This window comes from Coturnix japonica, chromosome 4 (genome assembly GCF_001577835.2).
Source record: "Coturnix japonica isolate 7356 chromosome 4, Coturnix japonica 2.1, whole genome shotgun sequence".
NCBI lineage: Eukaryota > Metazoa > Chordata > Aves > Galliformes > Phasianidae > Coturnix > Coturnix japonica.
The window spans coordinates 5,517,367-5,532,237 of NC_029519.1; positions in this window are offsets into that span (position 1 = coordinate 5,517,367).

Sequence of the window (14,871 nt, forward strand, 5' to 3'; positions counted from 1 at the left end):
TTCAATGTCCTATTAATGAGAAGCCATATTTGTCAAACTAAAACATCCAAATTTTAAAATTTTGAATGATTTATTTCTTTGTGCTTAGTACAGTCTTTAATGGTATTTACTATAATTTATTTGAAATACTGCTGCTGATATGATCACCAGTATGGATGTTTTAGGACACTATCTTAAGCAATGCACAATCACTTGTTTGAAATTTTGAGAATCCCCATCAGCAAACATAACAGCTGCTCCATTTGAATATGAGTGTGGGCCAATTTTGTTGCCCCACATAGCTCATTTATTATGATCTCAGTGTATTAAGGGACAGGTGAAATTTCTTAAGTCTACAGTGCAGGTTCTGAGGTTATGATAAGATGTAGTTCAAAATGAAGCTTTATAAAGTTTGCCTAACATACACAACTGATCAACAGTTTTCTTGAAATGTTTCATTTCCTAGGCAAGCTTGAGATCAGTTACAGACTTACCCACAAAGCTCCTGCAGTACTTGTTCTATATTGTGTCTATATGTTATTTGGATACATAAGCAATGGATTTTTATCCTGTTGCACTGTTCCAGTGTGCAACAATAAGCTGCTCAATAGAAGTTACTACTGAATATTCCTAAGCATAGAAATGGGAGCTTATTACTCCTTATCCTTTATAAAAAGAAGTCAGCAAAGCTTTATAAGAGTGAGTAAATTTTATTTATATTTTATTTATTCCTCGTATTCTCTAGGGTATTCTTTATGTTTACTCAGTTGTAACATTACCAGAATGATAACATTTTTGTATTAAATAAATGAAAAAAGCTGGTGATTGACATCTTAAAAGCTTGGAGAAGGTTCATTCTCTTGTAGAAAATTGGTTCTTTATATAATCTATAACTTAAAGAAACAAAAGCAAACAAAGAAACCCCACATTATTCCTTTCACAGTGATCTTGTAATTTTATCCTACAATATTCATCATTGCTAAATCACTGTTATACTTTTTTTATTATTAAAAATAGTTTACAGTAACTCAGGAAATTCTATCATAATATTAAAGTAATATCTAGGGTGATTAAATTTTATCCTAGCAGTTGGTTGTACTTCAAATATAGTATTTTTTCTTACACCAGAATACATTTTACAGACAATTATTCAGCACCTTCAATACTGAGAAGTCAGTACTAACTTTTCCAGAATATATTATGTTTACCTGTTATATGTAATATACACCCTAACATAATGTCAGCCCTGTCTTGTATGAAAGAATACAAACACAATCTAGGAGATTCCATTCAGCTTCCAGTACAACCTGTTGATACTAGAGTAAAAAAGTGAAAGGGAAATATCTGAGAAAACCTGCAAACTAATTTCTGAAACTACAGTTGCAGAAACTGTATAGCTCCATTATTTTTCTGTAGTGAAAACTGAAGAATATTGCCAATTGCTGTTATAATTCATATCCAGATACTCATTTCTATGAAGCACTAGAATGATTTAGTCCAGGAATATTATAGTTTTACAAGAACAAACAATAAGCAAAATGTCAGTCCTACGGTTGGCTAGTTTTAAATATCTCAGGAAACTGCTAAAATATGTAGACAATTAATTGTATAAGATATTATTAATATATTAACAATATTATGTAGTATTTAATATAAAAAGTTAATAGAGAAGTACCAGTTTATTTCCTGAATATTCACAAAGATGTTCAAATACTTCTATTATAAAACAGAGTCTGCATAATGTTTATATATTGGTGTACATTCACATCAAGTATTACATTAGACGGTTAAAGTATTTAGGAGATCTTACAGTAATCACTATGTAAGAAAGACAGGCAAATCAGGCCAGCATATTCTAGAAGTCTCAGTCATAATAAATAAACAGTAAAAGTTTAGAGGGAGGTTTTTGTGGTTTAATCTGTTTCTCCATTTGCATGCACAGGCACACAAATTTTTCCATATGGTATCAGGTATCATAACCTAAAAGAAGTAGCAAATGAACATTGCTTGTTTCTTTGGTAGAAAATAACAAACATTCTCTATAAAAACTGTAGCTTCTAAGGCTCAAAAGCCCTTGAACTATGAATAATCTGAGTTGAATAGCATTCTCACAATGAGGAAACCTGCAAAGAAACGGTTTAGGGACTATTTCACACATTGTAAATCTTTTCATTTATTGTATCACATTAGAGGTCAGTTGCAGTTAGTTTTGGTCTCCTTAATCTTGCTTTTATATTATCCTCACATGTGGCATTTTAACATTATCACCACTGGGTTTTCCCAAGAGGAACTCTCAACTCACATTAGAAGGTTCCCAGTATAAGAGAAAAATCAGAGATCACATACTGCCTTATAGACCCTGTCAAGAAGAAATGAAGATTGCCTAAAATAAAAATGCTGAACTGTTTCATCAGAATTCTACTTCAAGAACTACCAGGCAAATCTTTCTACAGGGCTCATGTTTGTAACTCTGCTGACCTGGTTAAATTAGATCCACAAAATAACTTTGCAAAGAAGGGCAAAAATCTACTTCACCTTTTGTACCTGTCATGGTTTAATAATTTTGTAATTTTGCTATCAGTATTCCACATCATAACATCATATAAAGCATGAATAATTTTACTGAATCTGCAACTTATATAAGAAGACTACATCTCCCAGAGAACAGCACGATAGGTCACGGGACCTGGACTCTATATTAACTCGGTCGCAGAACAGACAGGCGTCTTTCGAGTTATGGCATTCAGGGGAGTGTGTGGGAGCCTTTGCCATTCACCTAGATTTCACAGTAGGCCTCTCGGTTACAGGACTCATTCTCTCTCCTATTTTGCTTGATTCGTTAGCTCAATTTTCAATTATATTGTATTATATTGTGTCATCCTGTATTTCGATATAGTATTTAGTAAATAAGTGTGCCTCCTTAGATCGTTGCCACTGTTTTCTTTTCCTAATTAACTTTTTCCTTTCGGCCTCCTTCCGGAGGGGCCCACGGCCCCTGTCACGGACGCAGGTGGATTTTTTCGTTCAAACCAGGACAGTACCAGTAGAATATATATAATATAAAGTAATGGTACTCGTAACATTATTATGTCTGAGAATTTCTGTGGATGATACAGAGATTAAAAAAAACCAACAAACAAACAACAAAAAAGCAGTAAGTGGCATGAAGATGCAGTGACATTTCAGCTAACATTTTTGTGCATAATTTATGCTTTGCCCACTACTCTGATGATGGACTTGTCAAACTAACTTAGCCTGGAAGCAGGAACAAGGGAAAAGGCGTGTGTCTTCTCATCTAGAGCCTTCCTTCAGGCCCTCAGGTGACTTTGAAACAGTTTTCTATACTCTTGACAGGATGTAAATGAAAAAAAATCCAAAATAAACAGTAAAAATAGTAGTTTATATAAAGACAAAATTAAAATATATTCTGATGTTTTGCAATTTCTTTTTTTGTCAGCTCAGCGAGAGAACTATGTTAAAAAGCAAAGGCAGTAAAACTCAGAATCAGTATTCAGCCACATTACCTCTACAGAGGTAGAGTACTAGCAGCATTGTTTAGCTGCCCCGTTTCTGGTTTTGCTTGATTATTTGTTAGATTACAGGATATTGTTCTGAAGAAGGAAGTCAAAACTTCACCTGTATTTGGTAGAGCCTGTCATCAGTTCTGTCCACATGGCATGTTAAAATTACCAACAAAGAAAAGACAATTTTAGTAGTTACAATAATGTGGATAAAAAGATGAAAAAAAAACCCAAACATTCCTATCAGCACAACATATTTTTCTGTTCTCAAAGAGAATAAAGTTTTCTAAACTTACAGACTGAACAACAGACGTTTTGCCAAGTGAGGTCATTTACTTAGGTTAGAGGAGGCAAATATTTTTCATCTTAACTAGCTTAAAAACATAATCCTATTTGCTAAATATCAAAGCACCCAGTAGAGAAATCAGGAAGGGACGATGATGATTGTCTTCCATAAGGCTGCCTATAGTGAAAAGCCAGTCAAATTTCAGGTGAAAAGGAGCATTTATCTGACAAGGAAACTTCTGATAGCACACATGCAAGCCAAATTAAAAGGATGGAAAATTTTCACTTATATTGCTGGAAGGAATACTGTGAATAGTTATCCTGTGTATCCAGTGATTATCAAAGACCTATGGAGAAGAAATAATTGAACTAGAAAGTTTTCTACATTTACATCAAAGAAAAAAAAAAAAGCAACAAAAAAAACCCCCACAAAAATACAAAACAACAACAAAAAAAAACAACCCAAACCAAGCAGCAGTAAAATAAATTAATGAGGAAATAAATAAACTGAGCCCCCTCCCCAAATACAAGAGACAACATATCAGCAGAGTTGCTAAAAGAACCAAATTAAAATAAATGTGTCTTCCACATTCTGGATGCATTAAAAAAACCATGAATATCATGCAGTTATTGGTGTAAAGGTATGATATGCTCTTTTTCTGTAAAGGCTTCTTTGAGATCTCTTACAGAAAGCAAAACAACCAAACAACTACAAAAACACCAAAAAACCTATCAAAAAACCAACACATACAGGTTAGAACTCTGTGGTTCTATCATAACCATATATTAAAAGTTAGAGCTTGCATTCATGAGCAAACAGATTCATTTTAATGCACTCTAAGTTCAACTAGAAAGTTTTCTGCAATAAATTTAAAGATTGACTTCATAGAAGTGAGATGGTTTCATACCTGCATTAAACACAGATTTAGCTACTTTGTGATATCTCTGGAGATTCTGAAATTTTAAACTAATCTGAAATTTCTTTAGAAGTCTCTAAGTATATTTTAGTAACACTATAAATAGTGTTGCTAATTACTGGGTTCTTTCAGTATAATTATGGAAATGTTCTTGGTACACAGTATTAATTTCTTCTAGTACTTATAAATTTGTGCACTGAAGTATAACACATTCTAATGCTATCCCAAAATGCAACGAAAAGTGGAATGAAAGCATGAATGTTTTTAAAAGAGAAAGCTGCTTTGCTGCATGCTTTCTCCAGCTTAAAAAACAGCCAGTTAATGCAATTATTGTTGTCTTACTTATACAGCAGTCTGCTGTTGGAGGAGAGGGAAGATGTGGCAAATGAACATTCACATTTAATGATAAATAGGATCTAATAGTGTGATACTGTCCTAGATCCTGTAGATATTCTGGAAATATGTTTTTATCCATTCTGAATTTGATACAAATATGAATACCTCTTTTTAGGGTAGGAGTTCCCTCTAATTTTTATCTCAATCTTTATTATTCAGAGACAAAAAAAAACCCAAACTTCTGATGCTTTGCATGTTTCTCCAAAGCCACCGTTAAACCATCCAAAGAAGCTGGTCCTGAGTTTCAGCTGTTAAAGAATTGTCAAGTTTGTTATTGCTTATTCTGCTTTAAGAAAAGAAGATTGTAAATGCACTAGTCTTAATGAATAACTGAAATAAGATTTCTAACCAATTATCATAGGAGTTTTTACCTATTCTATGCACAAAAGGAAAAATGTTTTTCAGTTCAGAACAGTAAGAATATAGAAGAGTAAATACCTTCCTACAAAGAGAAGCAATGTATTATTCTCTGTATTAATGACAATAAAATATTGACTCTTGATCCTAATTTGCAGAGAAAATAGGGAAAAAATGAGAAAACAACTTTGTATTTTTCTGCATTTATACTGATAGGTATGTCACTAAGGAAAGCTTTTTTCTTTTTTTTTTTTCTTCTTTCAAATTCACAATAGACCACTGGATAGAAAAAGAAAATAAAGACTAGAATACCAGCCATTAACTTGGATTGTGTGAATTCTCACACTTCAAACCAATTGAGTAATTTTGCATGTGAACTCAGACAAGTACATATCTGAGCAAACATGCAGGACAGTTACTCTTGTGTCAAGTCCCATTAGAGGAAGACAAAGACAGAATGTTTCAATAGAGTGTTTCAAGGTAGAGCCTGTCTACCCAGTAAATTGTGCACCTACATCATTGTTCTTAAAGTTATCATTACATCTCAGCAAATATAGCAAAAGAATTCTTTGATGAGTTCCTCATGGTAGCATTTACACAACTTTCAGACTCAGATTTATCAGATATTTAACTGAGCAGCTTTTCTCAGTGTGTGACTATATAAACTCATTGCCATAATTTCACAAGAATCTGCCTACCAAATTAGCAGGGGAGTTGAGCTAGATGACTTTTAAAGGTCCCTTCCAACTCAATTCTGTGGTTGTGTGGTAGTGCATTATTAGAGTTTGTAGCCAGTAAAAAACAGTTTCACATGAAAACCTTGAGCCACTTTCATGGTGATTTAAACTATGCACTTTAATTTGTGGAAGCTGTATATGTGGTCTATTACTTTTGTTATGTGTAATCATTCATTAGGATACAGAAATATGGTAATTTTTCATTGCTGAGATGGCTGATAGCTTGAGCACATATTGGAATATTAATTTTTTTTTTGTTTGCTTGTTTTATTTTTAGTAAAAGCTTCGAGTATTGCACAGGATACAGCTAGAAAAATAATACAGAAAGGACAGATTGGAGGCTGAATCAGATGGACTTACTTCACCTGCATACTGATAAGTTTGTTCAAGCAGACATTTAACTGACACCTGAGAACTTCTGCTCCACCTAAAAGTTCTAAGAAGATTGCGTGGGCCTTTCTGATCACTGCAGGAAGAACAAAAACAAAAGAATAACAATCCACAGATTTATAACTGATGCTGCTTAGGCTGAATCTGTACTATAGGCCAGAGATACTCAGTTGCAGATCATAGAGCCTTACCCCTCTCTGCTCATCTCCATGAATGCTCTAGGTTGGGAAGAGGTGTGTGTAGACCATTCTAGCATGAGAGAAGGGGGGGAATGGTGCAGTGCTCCAATATGTTCCCTGACAGGGATGACCAAAGAGTTGAGCAGTTTGCATCTTCACTGGAATTAGACACCAGTAAGAAACACATTGGAGCCAGAAAAGTGGCATAAAGCCATAGCAGTAGCTGAGAATTTTGAAAATAAATAATAATGTATATTTTTTAAAACCCTTGAAAATGAATTAAGAAATCACAAAAAATATATGTTGAGAATTTTTGTCATCTCTTTTTAACAGTTTTATTGCTTTTAGCTACCACTTTTTTTTTTTTTTTTTTTTTTTTTTGTGGTCCACACATAGAGGCACAGCAATACAGATTTCCCCCTGATGTCAAGTTAATCTGATATTTTAAAGAATTACTTTTAACCCAATACCCAAATCAACTGTATGATCTATAAAGGCAAGAGAATGTCCTTATCTTTAGGACAGTTTAATTAATAGGAAATGTTTTAATTTAAATAGATAACATATAATTAATAACACCAGCTAAGGTAGACAAAGGAAAAAGAGACAGTGGTCTTTGTACATCCTTAAAAGCATTTAACATGCTATTTATCTAAAATTAGTAATCGAATTGTGTAGTGCATGTAGTAAAAAAGCTCAAATGATAGCACTGATTCTATTTCTGTTCTCTCATTCTCTCAATGAAAAAAAGTGTTTAAGCGGCTGTCTATGGACTCTCACTGAGTTTGAATTACTTTTTTTTAATTAAGAGCTACACTGTCATGCCTAAGAAATGTTAGCCACATACTCACAGGCACATTTCTTGCCATTCCTTAGAATATTGACAAAGAGCAAATAATATATTAAAGATTCAGAAATCTGATATATCTTGTCCAGGAAACCTATTTTAGAGGTAAAACTCTGCAATATGGATTTTTCAAAGATTCAAGATTTGGAAGGCATTATGTAGAACTACAAGATTCTTATTGGAGTACAGATGAATAATAGAGACATGTTCACAGTGAGGACAGGAAAACAAACTGACTCAGCCTCCGTGTTTCACATCTGTAGTATTATAGGATTACTTCAGCAACAGTTCTCCAATTGTGGAAGTCATTTGCTGGAGTGGTAAATATGCAAATACTTTCTTCAGACTGTTTTGATCCTAAACTCTGAAGGTGTATGAATTGACAGAATGTAACTCAGAAAACAGAGATCAAATGGCAAATTATGGTTAAGTCTGACATTTAAACTTATATTTGACAGAAACACGTTGCTTGTACACATTCTAATTCTAACCTATAATTACAGCAAGGTCATGTTCACAGAAATGTTTTCCAACTCATGGGAAACATGGTACAATGACTCTGAGTCAGTATCACAGTCTATACATATATGAACTTTTAGTAAATCTCTTGGACTTTAGAATGACACTTCATCCCTGCAAGCAGAAACAAATGAAGAAAATACTTTAAATACAGAGAAAACAAAACAAAACAAAAAACACAAAATCCCCTCCCCCCAAAACCCAAGACAATAAAGGAGGAAAAAATCCCTCTAAGGATCTGATCTACAACCAAGTAAGTTAAGAGGATTTAAACTACTAACCTTTTCTTTCTGAAAGAATAATTTTAGAACTGGCCTTCTTGAAGGAGCCAGAAGCACTGGCTTTCCTGAGACCTCAAATCAAAGTAATTGCTTGGTGAGGTAAAGCCTTGCAGCAAAAATACCGTGATGTAAATATATATACCAGTTAAATTAAAATATAACTATCAGGGAAAAAGCAAGAAACTTGAAGAAAAGAGAGCAACACTGACAAACACAGATGCACTGGTGTCAGGTGACAGAAAGGACAAATTATCTTTTTAAATAATTTCTCCAGTACTGTACTAAGGGTTTCTTTGTTTTAATTAAATCTGTGGTGGTGAATGGAGATAAATCCAGCTAGTGGTCAGTCATGAGCAGTGCTCCCCAAGGATCAATACTGGGGCCAGTCTTGCATATCTTTAATGGTGATCCGGACAATAGGGGATTGAGTGTATCATTAGTAAGTTTGTACTGACTCCAAGCTGGGAAGATGTGCCTGAGAGTAGGAAGACCCTACAGAGAGATCTGGATAGTCTGAATTCACGGCCTGTGGCCAATTGTATGAGCTTTAATGAGACCAAGTGTTTGGTCCTGCACTTTGGTCACAGAAACCCCATGGTACTCTACAGGCTTGGGCCATAGTGGCTGGAAAGCTGCATGGAGGAAAAGGATCTGGGAGTATTAGTTGACAGCCAGTTGGACATGAGTCACTAGTGTGCCTAGGTGGCCAAGAAAGCCAATGGTATCCTAGCTTGTACCAGAAACAGTGCAGTCAGCAGAAGCAGGGAAGTGATTGTCCCTCTTAGACTTTATGTAAATGTTTTCTGATTATCTTTTTAGTTTTACACGCTTTTTCACATTCTAACCTTTCTCCAGCACTAATATTCGTTCAGCGGTTGAAATATTGATCTGAAAATTTCCTCAAAGATGCAATGAGCTTTAATTGATTATTTAAAATATTCAGGTACTTGGAAGAAAGATGTTATAGAAGGCAAAATCACCTGAGAAATCTAAATTCTGTATGATTTTATCAAACCACTGAATAAACACACATCTGATATTTTCTTAGATTAATTTCAGAGGACTCAATGGAGTTATAGATGTGGAAATTTCAGCTTCCTTTGCGTATTTGATACTAATGGATTAAACTCACTTTTTAAACCTAATGAAGTAAAATCCTTCACTGAAACTAAAGATTCTTAGAAAAAAATATAAATAAGTTCGTGCTTTTTTTTCTAAGATCTGCACTTTTTCCCTTGATGCAGGTCCTCTGAATTGAAAGCTTTAATAAAGTACGAATTACTGAAATGAAACAACCTTAGAATGTCTTTTCTGTGATTTATCTTTCCTATTACTACTTTGCTTTTATAAGACCATCTATAAATTCTTACTGTTTTTCTTCAACAACTTTTTCTTTTAATTTGGTTTTTTGCCCTCTTAAACCAAAATATTCAACATTAATTTTTCCTTTTTGAATTTCAGTGAAAAACTTTAATCAAAGAATTTTCATTCAAAAAACTCCTTATATCAACTCAAAAATTTGCTCATCTACTGTTCACCAGAAACCAATTGTTCCCAATTTGAAATGCTCTGGGTTCAACTTTTCCACCTCCATCAGACTAGTGCATTATGTTCTGGTATATTTTGTTCTTCAGTTAAGATTAGGGTTTGGGATATAGCTATACTAAAGAACTATAATAACTACAAAGATCAGAGCATAACTACCAAATCCCGGAAGTGCTAGAGACACAGATCTCTAACCTCACAGAGAGGAACATAATACACAGATTTCCTTGCATGCTACCAAAAGAGACACTGAGTCACTGCATACTGGCCCCTTCCTTTTTGAACAGCCATTATTTACTTTGAGTACGTCTAGTGTAAAAGTCCCTTCTCACTAGTAATTATGTGTCATGCTTTTATTGATTCTTCTTCCTCCTCATCCTGGAGGTGTGATGCAGAGAGTCAGACTTATGGCTTTTGAATTGATAATGGGACAAATTAAATATACACAATACTATAGTTTACAGCTTAATCCATCCATGGATGATTTGTGGGCTTTCTATGAAAGGGAAGAGCAAAGGCTTGACAAAGAAGGTGAGTACTCACCCAAACATGAAACAGACTAAAGGTAAAGCAAGCAGCAACTACAATAGTGAGTCATAACCATTATATGGAAGGAGAAAAGAAGACTCAAATTTGTTCTGCAGAATTTATTGATCTTAGATCTATAAAATGAAAGAATTCATATACAAAATTTTATGATGATTTGCTGCCACGTACTCTAACTTATGTGGCGTGATGGTGTAAATTAGTTAAAATCCTTGTCCTGAAAATGTCAGATTACATATAATATATACTCAGCAAGTCTTGTCACTCTCTACTTTTTCTCCATTTGATGCAATGCTTTAAAAATACGTATAAACTGAAACACACATGCATATTTTAAAGCCCATACAGAATATTTTTTTTTTCCTAAACAAAGGTCATAGAGTCTGGAAAGAAAACTGTTAGGTTTTCTAAATATTTTTATATTTATATATGTAACAAATTCATTCACAAAGAAAGGAGTAACTTGTAGTATGTCTGAGTAACCCTTACTCTAAACATCTCTGAAAAAGATGCCTCCTTTGAAATTAGTTTTAAGGCACTTTATTTGATTCTTTGTACAAATGATGTAAGAACCCAAGACAAGAAACAAAGTCTGAGGACAAAGATTAAATATAATGATACGCTTATCAATTTGCTTTTTTATTGTCAAAGTTGAGCTGAAATGTAGATTCACATTTACTTCTACTTTCTTGTGAACAACAGCAGAGAAAAGACAAGAAATAAATGTTATTAGAAGCAAAGCTAGCAAAATTTGATCTTTTATGATTATGTAGCATGTTTGATTTATTCAGCTCCCTCATGTAGCTGTAACCAATACATTTACAATTACTCAAGCTCCAGTTTCTTATTTTTTCAATCTTTTTCCTAAACTCTCATTCCCTTCCATATATACTAAGAGATTTCTTTTTAGCCTGCTTATTGGTACCTGCTATGTTTTGCTTAGCAGCTTGACAAAAATTGACTGGTTAGCTGGCTGCTGTTTCTTGAATACATTCCTTGGTATTTACTTTTCTGTATTATTATTTTTCTTTAGTTTCCATTATTCTCTCCATATCAAGGAAAGTAACTTATACATACAGGCTATTTTCCATATGCAGTCTTTACACTTTATAAATATATATACTTCTATATAAAGACTCCTTTCAGGCAAATACATGAGTTTAACATCAATTTCCTTAAATTGTGATATGTGATGGAAGCACCCAATCCAGTAAGACTCAATTGTGTATTAAGAGGTATGCTTTTAGAGTAAAATGTATCATCCTCTAAGTGAGGGTGACATTGTCAATGGTTTCATAAGTTGATACCTTCATCAGGTAGTAGAAATCTTGAAGCCTATTGAAAGAAATCATCAGTCCTGAAACAAAAGCTTTTCTAGGTATTTGACTGTGGCTAGAAACTTGCTATCAACTTCTATGCAGTTCAGTGTTTACAGTTTCAGACTGGGCTTCTTTAGCTTGGAGAAGAGAAGGCTCTGGGGAGATCTCATAGCGGCCTTCCAATATTTGAAGGGAATGTATAAACAGGAGCGGGAGTGACTGTTTACAAGGGTGGATAGTGACAGGACAAGGGGGAATGGTTTTAAACTAAGACAGGGAAGATTTAGGTTAGATATTAAGAGGAAGGTTTTCTTTTCTCCCAGAGATAGTTATATACAAAGCAGTTTTTTCTCTAGGCTTATATTCTTGATAAAGTTATTGAACTACATTTACAATCACGTTCAATAGGCCTCCTAATGAAAGGCACTATATCAGACGTTGTTAGATGTTGGAATGTAGACTTCATCCACTCTGAGGACTAAATACAGATCTTCCACTTGGGGATCACACGAAAAACTAATCTCATAGCATTCTGTGATAACAAGCAAATGAATTTGCCCATATATTACAGAAAATTACACATATACCAACAGTTTAACACCTGCAATATAAACAGTTTATTAAACTTACCTTGACGAAGGAAAAATTCTTCAAGAAGAAAGTAGTAGCTTGGGAGTCTCTGTGGCATGTGAAAGTCTTTTTACTCAGATTTCTATGTAAATTAAGAACAAAATAAATAAATAAATAAATAAATAAATAACAGAAGCTGAAAATATTGTTCAGTCCTTTGGTAATAACTCATCTGCAGAGAATTTAAGATTAACTGAATTTGCTCTGTGTTGAACAGCTTTAATTCAATCTATTTCCATTTTCTCTGTGCTCTAAATGCAGGTTGTTGGGTGGTGTAAAAGGGAGTTAATTAGCTATAAATACCAAACAGCACCCAAATAAAAAAGATCATTATGAACATACAGTGAACAGCTGTGCCATTTGATGAATAACTTCTGTTTCTAGCAGTGCTTCTATCCTTTTCCTAGACTGGAGAAGGCTTATCTCTTTACATGACTATCTTACCTGAAAAACAAATCTGTTCCACATGTGAAGAGCTATGAAAGTCCAAAGATAAAATTAGAAGGGACTGTATGAAAAAAAACCACTAAAAACAGAAACCATGAAGGTTAGCATTTTCAGGAATATCACATACTAGTCTAACCTCTGTATTCAGAAGTGATTGATCATGTAGAAATCTGATGCTAACCTGAAATCAATAAAATACAAACAGTCCCATAAATAAAAAGTGGAAGCTTAAATCAATATAAAAGAATCTATAAAAGCTTTAATTTCGTATGCTTACCAATATTCTTGTTTCCTAAGGTTTTATCATTGAGGTCCTACTAATGAGTTACTTAGGCTACTGAACTCATAACCAAAATCTAGGCTTTATATAAACATATAAACAGATGTCAAAATAAATGGAAATCACAGATCCAATTAACTGCCAGATGTTCCAAGGCATAATAACTCTGCATATTTCAAATCCACCAACAGTATTCAAAACTTATTAAAGATTAGTTTCAATCCTATTTGATAAACTGCTTGAAGACTGGCTTTTTATGGTGTAGGTACAAAACGGTCTAGAATTGAATGGAATACTGCAGATAGTATAAATGAATAGGGACCAGATTTTCAAGTCTTTCACCTACAGCTACTGTCTTGGACCATGAAAGTAAGTATAAATTTCTCTTCTGTATACTCAAATTCTTATGACATCAGTCAAAGCTTTTTCTGTCTTTGGTTCCAAATTGTCTTAGTGTATAAAAAAAGTGAATTATGAATAGAGGTATGTTAAATTATAAACAATAATATAAACACAAAACATGGAGATTTTAACCTGTTATTCTAATATGAGTCATTATTCTATATTCACTTGCTCTGACAAAAACATACACAGAATTACTGATATTCTAGGCAATGCTTCTCTAATTTACACGTTAAAAAAATAACATGGGAAATGAAAGCAAAATAAAAAAAAATCATCATATTCACTTGGACATCAGCTGCCATAACAGATAAATTGGGGACTTTATCATATGGAAGTTTTCTACTTCTGTACTTGTCTTAGCTTTTTCAATTTAGGGGAAGTACTTTCAGACAAGGAAAGCCCCTGTTGCTAGATTTTTTTTTCTCAGCAAAATTTGCTATCGGATTGTTTACAATTATGCTTAAATTACATGACCATAAGGGTATAAAACATAACTTCATATGTATTATCTCCATTTTATATTTGTAGTAAATAAATATGAGAATCTGAGCACAGAATTTCAATGTAACACAGATCCCACTTGATTAGTGAAATACATAAAGTGTAAAGGATTTCTGTCATATGTCTAATTACAGACTTAATGGACACTTTTGACATTCTTTTTGCTTGACAGAGAAAAGTTTTCATCATTTCACTATTAATCATGTGATTTATCTGATCTGATTTCATATTTGAAATGGAAGGAATTTACCCTTTAGAAAAAAACAGTCTAAACAATAATATCATCTATATGTGGGAGCTTACTGTAGAGACCTCATGAAAACAAACTGGAGGTCAAACCAACCACCCAGGAATTGGACAAACCTCGCTTTGATTTTCCCCTTCCAGCTATATTCCTTCTTGCAACAAATTAACATTCAGGTACTGGGGTAGGGCATATGTCAAATTTCAACATCCCAAACTGTAATACAGTAAAGGAAGATAAATTCAGGGCAGAAGTCCAGAGGGTAAAGTATTTTTAAGATGGACTGTAATATCCTCAATATTCTTATACTGAAGATGTATTTTTTCATTTTCTTGTCCTATATTTATTCAGTTATTGCATTATATCTGTGTGAAATATTACAATTTGAAGACTGATTCATGGTACTCATTTCCCTCTATCTGATACTAACACTATTCTAGGGACCTCAACATGTACAAAATGCTTATGGAATTGAGGAAGGCATGATTACATTTGTTGCTGAAATAATTTCAGATAGGATGGAAAGAGTTAGTTATGATTTTAGAA